The sequence below is a fragment of the Leucopleurus acutus genome (genome assembly GCF_964270905.1).
Source record: "Leucopleurus acutus genome assembly, chromosome: 1".
Lineage (NCBI taxonomy): Eukaryota > Metazoa > Chordata > Mammalia > Artiodactyla > Delphinidae > Leucopleurus > Leucopleurus acutus.
Window position 1 is genome coordinate 154,514,880 of NC_139142.1, and position 12,200 is coordinate 154,527,079.

The following is a 12,200-nucleotide window of genomic DNA, read 5'->3' on the forward strand; positions in this document are numbered from 1 at the left end:
CATCTCCGGGCTATTGTAAATAGAGCTGCAATGAACATTTTGGTACATGACTCTTTTTGAATTTTGGTTTTCTCAGGGTATATGCCCAGTAGTGGGATTGCTGGGTCATATGGTAGTTCTATTTGTAGTTTTTTAAGGAACCTCCATACTGTTCTCCATAGTGGCTGAACCAATTCACATTCCCACCAGCAGTGCAAGAGTGTTCCCTTTTCTCCACACCCTCTCCAGCATTTATTGTTTCTAGATTTTTTGATGATGGCCATTCTGACTGGTGTGAGATGATATCTCATTGTAGTTTTGATTTGCATTTCTCTAATGATTAATGATGTTGAGCATTCTTTCATGTGTGTGTTGGCAGTCTGTATATCTTCTTTGGAGAAATGTCTATTTAGGTCTTCTGCCCATTTTTGGATTGGGTTGTTTGTTTTCTTGTTATTGAGCTGCATGAGCTGCTTGTAAATTTTGGAGATTAATCCTTTGTCGGTTGCTTCATTTGCAAATATTTTCTCCCATTCTGAGGGTTGTCTTTTGGTCCTGTTTATGGTTTCCTTTGCTGTGCAAAAGCTTTTAAGTTTCATTAGGTCCCATTTGTTTATTTTTGTTTTTATTTCCATTACTCTAGGAGGTGGGTCAGAAAGGATCTTGCTGTGATTTATGTCATAGAGTGTTCTGCCTATGTTTTCCTCTAAGAGTTTAATAGTTTCTGGCCTTACATTTAGGTCTTTAATCCATTTTGAGCTTATTTTTGTGTATGGTGTTAGGGAGTGATCTAATCTCATACTTTTACATGTACCTGTCCAGTTTTCCCAGCACCACTTATTGAAGAGGCTGTCCTTTCTCCATTGTACATTACTGCCACCTTTATCAAAGATAAGGTGTCCATATGTGCATGGGTTTATCTCTGGGCTTTCTATCCTGTTCCATTGATCTATCTTTCTGTTTTTGTGCCAGTACCATACCGTCTTGATAACTGTAGCTTTGTAGTATAGTCTGAAGTCAGGGAGCCTGATTCCTCCAGTTCCTTCTTTCGTTCTCAAGATTGCTTTGGCTATTCGGGGTCTTTTGTGTTTCCATACAAATTGTGAAATTTTTTGTTCTAGTTCTGTGAAAAATGCCAGTGGTAGTTTGATAGGGATTGCATTGAATCTATAGATTGCTTTGGGTAGTAGAGTCATTTTCACAATGTTGATTCTTCCAATCCAAGAACATGGTATATCTCTCCATCTATTTGTATCATCTTTAATTTCTTTCATCAGTGTCTTATAATTTTCTGCATACAGGTCTTTTGTCTCCTTAGGTAGGTTTATTCCTAGATATTTTATTCTTTTTGTTGCAATGGTAAATGGGAGTGTTTTCTTGATTTCACTTTCAGATTTTTCATCATTAGTATATAGGAATGCCAGAGATTTCTGTGCATTAATTTTGTATCCTGCCACTTTACCAAATTCATTGATTAGCTCTAGTAGTTTTCTGGTAGCATCTTTAGGGTTCTCTATGTATAGGATCATGTCATCTGCAAACAGTGACAGCTTTACTTCTTCTTTTCTGATTTGGATTCCTTTTATTTCCTTTTCTTCTCTGATTGCTGTGGCTAAAACTTCCAAAACAATGTTGAATAAGAGTGGTGAGAGTGGGCAACCTTGTCTTGTTCCTGATCTTAGTGGAAATGCTTTCAGTTTTTCACCATTGAGGATGATGTTTGCTGTGGGCTTGTCATATATGGCCTTTATTATGTTGAGGAAAGTTCCCTCTATGCCTACTTTCTGCAGGGTTTTTATCATAAATGGGTGTTGAATTTTGTCAAAAGCTTTCTCTGCATCTATTGAGATGATCATATGGTTTTTCTCCTTCAATTTGTTAATATGGTTTATCACATTGATAGATTTGCGTATATTGAAGAATCCTTGCATTCCTGGAATAAACCCCACTTGATCATGGTGTATGATCCTTTTAATGTGCTGTTGGATTCTGTTTGCTAGTATTTTGTTGAGGATTTTTGCATCTATGTTCATCAGTGATATTGGCCTGTAGTTTTCTTTCTTTGTGACATCCTTGTCTGGTTTTGGTATCAAGGTGATGGTGGCCTCGTAGAAGGAGTTTGGGAGTGGTCCTCCCTCTGCTATATTTTGGAAGAGTTTGAGAAGGATAGGTGTTAGCTCTTCTCTAAATGTTTGATAGAATTCGCCTGTAAAGCCATCTGGTCCTGGGCTTTTCTTTGTTGGAAGGTTTTTAATCACAGTTTCAATTTCAGTGCTTGTGATTGGTCTGTTCATATTTTCTATTTCTTCCTGATTCAGTCTTGGCAGGTTGTACATTTCTAAGAATTTGTCCATTTCTTCCAGATTGTCCATTTTATTGGCATAGAGTTGCTTGTAGTAATCTCTCATGATCTCTTTTATCTCTGCAGTGTCAGTTGTTACCTCTCCTTTTTCATTTCTAATTCTATTGATTTGAGTCTTCTCCCTTTTTTTCTTGATGAGTCTGGCTAGTGGTTTATCTATTTTGTTTATCTTCTCAAAGAACCAGCTTTTAGTTTTATTGATCTTTGCTATTGTTTCCTTCATTTCTTTTTCATTTATTTCTGATCTGATTTTTATGATTTCTTTCCTTCTGCTAGCTTTGGGGTTTTTTTGTTCTTCTTTCTCTAATTGCTTGAGGTGCAAGGTTAGGTTGTTTATTCGAGATGTTTCCTGCTTCTTAAGGTGGGCTTGTATTGCTATAAACTTCCCCCTTAGAACTGCTTTTGCTGCATCCCACAGGTTTTGGGTCGTTGTGTCTCCATTGTCATTTGTTTCTAGGTATTTTTTGATTTCCTCTTTGATTTCTTCAGTGATATCTTCATTATTAAGTAGTGTATTGTTTAGCCTCCATGTGTTTGTATTTTTTACAGATCTTTTCCTGTAATTGATATCTAGTCTCATGGCGTTGTGGTCAGAAAAGATACTTGATACAATTTCAATTTTCTTAAATTTACCAAGGCTTGATTTGTGACCTAAGATATGATCTATCCTGGAGAATGTTCCATGAGCACTTGAGAAAAATGTGTATTCTGTTGTTTTTGGATGGAGTGTCCTATAAATATCAATTAAGTCCATCTTGTTTAATGTATCATTTAAAGCTTGTGTTTCCTTATTTATTTTCATTTTGGATGATCTGTCCATGGGTGAAAGTGGGGTGTTTAAGTCCCCTACTATGAATGTGTTACTGTCGATTTCCCCTTTTATGGCTGTTAGTATTTGCCTTATGTATTGAGGTGCTCCTATGTTGGGTGCATACATATTTACAATTGTTATATCTTCTTCTTGGATCGATCCCTTGATCATTATGTAGTGTCCTTCTTTGTCTCTTTTAATAGTCCTTATTTTAAAGTCTATTTTGTCTGATATGAGAATTGCTACTCCAGCTTTCTTTTGGCTTCCATTTGCATGGAATATCTTTTTCCATCCCCTTACTTTCAGTCTGTATGTGTCTCTAGGTCTGAAGTGGGTCTCTTGTAGACAGCATATATAAGGGTCTTGTTTTTGTATCCATTCAGCTAATCTGTGTCTTTTGGTGGGAGCATTTAGTCCATTTACATTTAAGGTAATTATCGATATGTATGTTCCTATTCCCATTTTCTAAATTGTTTTGGGTTCGTTATTATAGGTCTTTTCCTTCTCTTGTGTTTCTTGCCTAAAAAAGATCCTTTAGCATTTGTTGTAGAGCTGGTTTGGTGGTGCTGAACTCTCTCAGCTTTTGCTTGTCTGTAAAGGTTTTCATTTCTCCATCAAATCTGAATGAGATCCTTGCTGGGTAGAGTAGTCTTGGCTGCATGTTTTTCTCCTTCATCACTTTCAGTATGTCCTGCCACTCCCTTCTGGCTTGTAGGGTTTCTGCTGAGAGATCAGCTGTTAACCTTATGGGGATTCCCTTATGTGTTATTTGTTGTTTTTCCCTTGCTGCTTTTAATATGCTTTCTTTGTATTTAATTTTTGACAGTTTGATTAATATGTGTCTTGGCGTATTTCTCCTTGTATTTATCCTGTATGGGACTCTCTGTGCTTCCTGGACTTGATTAACTATTTCCTTTCCCATGTTAGGGAAGTTTTCAACTATAATCTCTTCAAATATTTTCTCAGTCCCTTTCTTTTTCTCTTCTTCTTCTGGAACCCCTATAATTCGAATGTTGGTGCGTTTAATGTTGTCCCAGAGGTCTCTGAGACTGTCCTCAGTTCTTTTCATTCTTTTTTCTTTATTCTGCTCTGCAGTAGTTATTTCCTCTATTTTATCTTCCAGGTCACTTATCCGTTCTTCTGCCTCAGTTATTCTGCTATTGATCCCATCTAGAGTACTTTTAATTTCATTTATTGTGTTGTTCATCGTTGCTTGTTTCATCTTTAGTTCTTCTAGGTCCTTGTTAACTGATTCTTGCATTTTGTCCAATCTATTGTCCATTCTATCTCCAAGATTTCGGATCAACCTTACTATCATTATTCTGAATTCTCTTTCAGGTAGACTGCCTATTTCCTCTTCATTTGTTAGGTCTGGTGCATTTTTATCTTGCTCCTTTATCTGCGGTGTGTTTTTCTGTCTTCTCATTTTGCTTATCTTACTGTGTTTGGGGTCTCCTTTTTGCAGGCTGCAGGTTCGTAGTTCCTCCTGTTTTTGATGTCTGTCTCCAGTGGCTAAGGTTGGTTCAGTGGGTTGTGTAGGCTTCCTGGTGGAGGGGACTAGTGCCTGTGTTGTGGTGGATGAGGCTGAATCTTGTCTCTCTAGTGGGCAGGTTCACGTCTGGTGGTGTGTTTGGGGGTGTCTGTGGCCTTATTATGATTTTAGGCAGCCTCTCTGCTAATGGGTGAGGTTGTGTTCCTGTTTTGCTAGTTGTTTGGCATAGGTTTTCCAGCACTGTGGCTTGCTGGTCGTTGAGTGAAGCTGGGTGCTGGTGTTAAGATGGAGGTCTCTGGGAGATTTTTGCCGTTTGATATTATGTGGAGCTGGGAGGTCTCTTGTTGATCAGTGTCCTGAAGTTGGCTCTCCTACCTCAGAGGCAGAGCCCTGCCTCCTGGCTGGAGCACCAAAAGCTTTTCATCCACACGGCTCAGGATAAAAGGGAGAAAAAGTAGAGGGAATTAGTAGAAGTATGAGGAAAGAAAGAAGGAAAGGAGGGTAGGAAGGAAGGAGGAAAGAAAGAAAGAAGCAAAGAAGGAAAGAAGGCAAGAAGGAAAGAAAGGAGGGAGGGAGGGAGGGAGGAAGGAAGGAAGGAGGGAAAGAAGGAAAAAAGACAGAAAGAAAGAAGATACAGTAAAAATAAAATAAAGTATAATAAAGTTATTGAATTAAAAAATTCTTATTTAGAAAAAAAAAAAAGGGACGGAAAGAACCTTAGGACAAATGTTGGCAGCAAAGCTATACAGACAAAATCTTACACAGAAGCATACACATACACCCTCACTAAAAGAGGTAAATGGGGAAAAATCCTAAATCTTGCTGTCAGAGACCACCTCCTCAATTTGGGATGATTCGTTGTCTAAAGGAGGGAAGGAAGGACGGAAAGAAAGAAAGAAAGAACGAAGGTAAAGTATAATATTGTTATTAAAATTAATTATTAAGAAAAAAAATTTAAAAAAAACATGGACGGATAGAACCCTAGGACAAATGGTGGAAGCAAGACTATACAGACAAGATCTCACACAGAAGCACACACAGACACACTCACAAAAAGAGGAAAGGGGAAAAAATCATAGATCTTGCTCCTAAAGCCCACTTCCTTAATTTGGGATGATGGGCTGTCTCTTCAGGTATTCCACAGATGCAGGGTACATCAAGTTGATTGTGGAGCTTTAATCCGTTGCTTCTGAGGCTGCTGGGAGAGATTTCCCTTTCTCTTCTTTGTTCTCACAGCTCTCAGGGCTCAGCTTTGGATTTGGCCCTGCCACTGCGTGTAGATCGCTGGAGGGCGTCTGTTTTTTGCTCAGACAGGACGGGGTTAAAAGAGCCGCTGATTGGGGGCTCTGGCGCACTCAGGCCGGGGGGGACGGAGGGGCACAGAGTGCGGGGCGGGCCTGCGGTGGCAAAGGCCGGCGTGACTTTGCACCAGCCTGAGGCGCGCTGTGCGCTGTCCCGGGGAAGTTGTCCCTGGATCCCGGGAACCTGGCAGTGGCGGGCTGCACAGGCTCCGCGGAAGAGGGGTGTGGAGAGTGACCTGTGCTCGCACACAGGCCCCTCGGTGGCGGCAGCAGCAGCCTTAACGTCTCCCGCCCGCCTCTGGGGTCCGCGCTTTTAGCCGCGGCTTGCGCCCGTCTCTGGATTCCGCGCTTTCAGCCGCGGCTCGCGCCCGTCTCTGGGGTCCGCGCTTTCCGCTGCGGCTCGCGCCCGTCTCTGGGGTTCGCGCTTTTAGCCGCGGCTCGCGCCCGTCTCTGGAGTTCCTTTAAGCAGCGTTCTTAAACCCCTCTCCTCACGCCCCAGGAAACAAAGAGGGAAGGAAAAGTCTCCTGCCTCTTCGGCAGGTGCAGGCTTTTCCCCGGACTCCCTCCCGGCTAGCTGTGGTGCACTAACCCCTTCAGGCTATGTTCAAGCCGCCAACCCCAGTCCTCTCCCTGCGCTCCGGCCTCAGCTCGCAGCCCCGCCCGCCCCGGCGGGTGAGCAGACGAGCCTCTCGGGCTGGTGAGTGCCGGTCGGCACCGATCCTCTGTGCGGGAATCTCCCCGCTTTGCCCTCCGCACCCGTTGCTGTGCACTCCTCCGCAGCTTCGAAGCTCCCCCCTCCGCCACCCGCAGTCTCCGCCCGCGAAGGGGCTCCTAGTGTGTGGAAACTTTTCCTCCTTCACAGCTCCCTCCCACTGGTGCAGGTGCCGTCCCTATTCTTTTGTCTCTGTTTTTTCTTTTGCCCTACCCATGTACGTGGGGAGTTTCTTGCCTTTTGGGAGGTCTGAGGTCTTCTGCCAGCCTTCAGTAGGTGTTCTGTAGGAGTTGTTCCACGTGTATATGTATTTCTGGTGTATCTGTGGGGAGGAAGGTGATCTCCGCGTCTTACTCTTCCGCCATCTTCCGCCTTCCCTCCGCCATCGTTTTTTATGTTTCTCTTTTTAGTTTTTAAAGGAACCTCCATACTGTTCTCTATAGTGGCTGTACCACTTTACATTCCCACCAACAGGGTAGGAGGGTTCCCTTTCCTCCACACCCTCTCCAGCATTTATTGTTTGCAGATTTTTTGATGATGGCCATTCTGACCGGTGTGAGGTGATACCTCTTTGTAGTTTTGATTTGCATTTCTCTAACAATTAGCGATGTTGAGCCTCTTTTCATGTGCCTCTTGGCCATCTGTATGTCTTCTTTGGAGAAATGTTTTTTTTAGATCTTCTGCCCATTTTCTGATTGGGTTTTTTGTTTTATTGATATTGAGCTGCGTGAGCTGATTGTATATTTTGGAGATTAATCCTTTGTTGGTTGCTTTGTTTGAAAATATTTCCTCCCATTCTGTGGGTTTTCTTTTCATTGTTGTTATCTTTAGTGCATCTAAGACTTCAAATTTTTGTAGCAGTAGGTTGCTCTTACTTTGTGTTTAGTGATGGGGCTTGAGTGTTGGAGGTTTCTTCTAAGTGTTCCTGCTTCTGAATTAGCTATAAGTTGTCTCTGTACCCCTGAAGCATGGTGGGAGGGTGAAAGGCAGTCTTCTAAACTCTTCTTTGTATTCAATGATGTGCTGGAGCTGTCTCATATGGGCTCATGAAAGCCAGATGTGCACCTCTCTTTCTAACTCCATGTTCAGTGATGTCATAGGACATAGTTTGAAACAGGAGATTATGGTCATACTTGCATCATGGAGATTGGCCAGATTTCCTACAAATCCTCAGGCAAATTTCCCACAAATCTGCAAATCTGGACTTTCTAGCCTTGGAGCACTGGTACTTAAACCTTTACCAACACATTACCTCTTACATTTAGAATTAGTCTTGAGTGGGAAGGTACGATAATCCTTCCTTAGTGGTAAACAAAACAAAACAAAAAAGCTAAAAACAAACCTAAAAAACTAAAAACCAAAACCCTCTGCTTTGTATCAGTGTAAGATCCTGAGTGTGAATATTTCTTGGCCCTCCCAGGGGTAGAGGATTTGATTCTACCATTCCTCCAGCAGTGAGGGATTTTTGCCTGTACTTTGGAAAGAGTTTTCTATCGTTTCCCCCAAAGAAGACAAATTTTGCTTCTATGTACCTCCCAGAACTATGGATCTTTGTCTGTGCCCTTGTGAGTCAAAGGGCTTATGCCCCTTTCCCAGTGGCTTAGGCTTTTGATTCACAGGAGGGGAAGGTGTGGGAATGAAGGTGAGGTTTCCTACCTGTCTTTTTCTTCCATTGATCACCTCCTGCTGCCTGCATGCCTGCATGCTACTGAGGGAGTCTTTCCCCAGTCTCCTGTCCAACCCCCAAACTTTCTCATCAAAAGCTGGTAGAGAAGCACTTGTGAACACTTGCAAACTTTCTTTATGTCTGGGGCCCCCCAGCCATTCCACAGTGACCTGCTTATCCATACTTGCCTTTAAGAATTCATTAAAATTTATTTGATTTCTTTCTTTCAGGCTTGTGTGGTGCCCACTTCTTTTTTCTAGGCACTGCCAAATATGAACAGTTCACATGTCTCATAGCCCCTTGGAAGGACTAGTCGCTTGTGAAAAATGGATCGGTTGGTTGCCTAATGACCACAGCTTAATGATGGGTTCATGAAAAGTTCTGCCTTTGTAGATTATTCAGCTTTTTTCTTGTTTTTAATGTCGGAGTAATATTCTTTGTAGTTTTCTAAATCTTAAACAGAAGCAGATATCCCTAAACTTTTTTTCTTTTTAAAAAAGTTTACAGTTTTTAAGACATAATTTATGTACAATAAAATGCACATATTTAAAGAATACAATTTGATGAGTTTGACATATGTGTACACCTGTGAAATAATCCTCATAGGCAACATAATGACCATATTAATCAAGTTTCCTTGTACCCTCTATAATGTATCCTATCCTCCCCTAACCCCATACCTTAACAACAACTGATCTGTTTTCTGACATTAAATTATCTTTGGGTGAAAGAAATAGATTCCAGACTTTATACATTTTGGGGTCACCGTTGACCAATTATACTTAAACTGAGATAAATTGTAACATGGTCCTATTGCTCCTGACTAATAAATAGTTCACAGTACATACGATTCATCATATAAGTTAGATCTGATTTCGGGTGACCTGAATATAGCTATACTCTATTCAATAAGATGAGTCCACTGTCCAGAGGCTTGGATGTTAGATTATAATGTTAAATTGCTATAAACATTTCTAAATGCTTCCTTTCAATTTCTATACTTATCATAGATCAGTAATAAACAGTTTATGGACTACATTGTCAATAGATCACACTTTGAATAGCATTGCTGTAGAATTTCAAGTCTGAATTTTGTTGATTACATTTTTTTAGTGTCGTTTAACATATTCTACTGTATCCACTTTTTTCCCACAAACTGATAATTCTAAAGGCTTGAATTGTTTCAAATTCAAACTTGTTTTTCAAAAGTATTTTGTCAGTGGTGGTGTGTATTTCCATTAGGGGTTACAGAAAAACTGGTTCTCTCTCTTTTTGTGATTTTAGCAGCCCACTGATGATTGTTACCTAGATCTATTAGTTCATCAGAGTTTGAAAAATTATGTAGTTCTAATGTTATCGTTAAAATTTTTTTTTAGCAGCTTGAATACCTCTTAAAAGGATACTTCCCCTTATCAGTTATTAGATTACCTTGAGGTATCATTCATATGGAAAGGTTGGATAAATACTTGATTCTTTCCTTTTATTTCCCAACATTTAAAACAATGAGTTAATGACCAAGCACCTCCAAAGATGACCAGTAAGTTTTTTTTTTTTTTTTGTGGTACGCGGGCCTCTCACTGCTGTGGCCTCTTCCATCGCGGAGCACAGGCTCCGGACGCGCAGGCTCCGGACGCGCAGGCTCAGCCGCCACGGCTCAAGGGACCAGCCGCTCCACGGCATGTGGGATCCTCCCGGACCGGGGCACGAACCCGCGTCCCCTGCATCGGCAGGCGGACCCTCAACCACTGCGCCACCAGGGAAGCCCGACCAGTAAATTTTAAAGAAAGAATTATTACTATGAACTTATATTAATACATTTGGTAGTTTTTAATCCATTGCAGTTATTCTTATGCTTAAGGTGTACCTTCCTTGGCCAGTGGAAGGTCCTTCAAGCTGGCTTTTGTGTCTTTTGGACACAATTCTATTGGTGTTTGAGTGTTTTTTAACTTTCTGATACAAAATGTTCTAGGTTCAAAAAAAAAATGTTCTAGGTTCATTTTGTCCATTTCCTGCTCCAGACTTGGGATTAGGAACCCTGGTTTATTTTTTAATGGGAAGTGGTATTTAGAGACCACAACCTGGGTGCTGGGCGCTGGGTGACCTAAATAATAATGGTTAGGGGATCTAAAATAATTTTAATGGAAAGTTAATCACTTTCCAACTGATGGATAATGACTACTTCTCAATTTTTAACTTCAAGTCTTTACACATAACCCTTAGTTGCTGAATGTCTGCTTTCAAACTTGGTGAGATCAGAAGGAAGAAATCAGCAAAGTAACAAATAGTGGCCATTCCAGCACAGAGATTCTCATAAGCTCTCAGGTAATGTTAATCGTTTAATGGGTGGGGAGAGGTATGTGGAAGGAACTCAATCCAGTAGTCCTAATTCGGACTCCAAAACCTGAATCTGAAAAAGGAGGACAAGGATAGATTCTTCTCAATATGAATTAACCACTGGGGGACTGATAACATAAGTTTTCCTTTTTCAGCTTCTAAGATGAAGTGTCATCTGCAGAAGACCTATTCTTCTGTAGCCAAGTCCCAAGGCTTTTCTAGATTTCATAAGATTTCCTGATCTGAAGAAGCAAAACTAGGATCTGTCACTGACTTAAATAAACATTGTTGTCAAGTAAATACCATCCATTAATCATGGAGCCTTGACATCTCCGTGGGCAAAGGGAAAAACTGACTAATATTTGTTTGACAAAGTTTTGCCGTTCAAAGTGAAATGCACAAGCAGATCATAACAACAAACTAAAAAAGGAGGCAGTATAAGTAGAATTCCACAGAAGGCTATTTTCTGTTGCTTTTTGGGAATGGGAGAGTGAACGTAGTTGTAGGCAGAGTAATGATTTGATAATGAATGTTCACAGGTGGTGTTAGAAAATCGCATGACTGCCTATTCCTGTGTATGAGTTTGGCACATATGCATGAAGAAAGATGTTTTTGTGGCTAAACCATGACAATAAGTGAGAAAAATGATATTTACTTTACTGGAATGAAAGTATTGTTTTCTCTGCAAAAATGTGAAAACCACGGTTAACTGTAAGAGGAAAATGTTAAATAAACAAATAACATAATAATAAAAAGAAGTAAAGAGTAAACATTAAAAAAATAAAAATTCTATATCTCCAGCTCAGATAAATGTGATATATTTTACTTAGTGAATGACTTTCATACCTGAATGTGTCGTTCCTACCGATACCCTCTTTCAACTGGTTGGAATTTCCCAGCCCTGGTTCTCATCTCTTTCTACTGTACAGTTTTCTTCTTCAGTGATATTATCCAGTCCTCTGGCTTTAAATACCTTCTATATGCTTTTAAATCTTAAATTCATATTTAGAGCCTTGACCTGTCAGCCCTGTCCTCCACACTAATATAGCCAATGGCCTACTCAACATGGTAATCTTCCCCACTCTAGTCTTCTCTGCAACAAGAAATTGTACCACCTTCAAGCAGAGTTGTTGAAGCCAGAGATCTAGTAGTTATCATTAGCTCTTATTTCTTCCTCAAATCACGTAGGACCCATGAGCAAATCCTGCTATTTCTTATCATCTCCATCCCCACCGTTGTCCAAACGACCATTACTTTAGCCAAGATTTCTGCAGTGGTGTCTGAATCCATGTCACAGCCTTTTCCCTCGATCATCTGCTGTATTCCAGATGCTGTGTGTAGCAGGCACCCCACCCTTGGGGAGACAGGCATGGAAACAGGCAATGAGGTATATGCTAAAGTGGAGGTGGGTGGAAAGTAGAGTAAAAGGAAAGCAACTAACTGTGGCCATTCACTGAGGAATAGTTGAACTGTGTCCCCAAAGGTGAGTATGAATTTGCTAAGTATATAAGTGGGAGAAACCTATTCAAAACAGATTTAATGG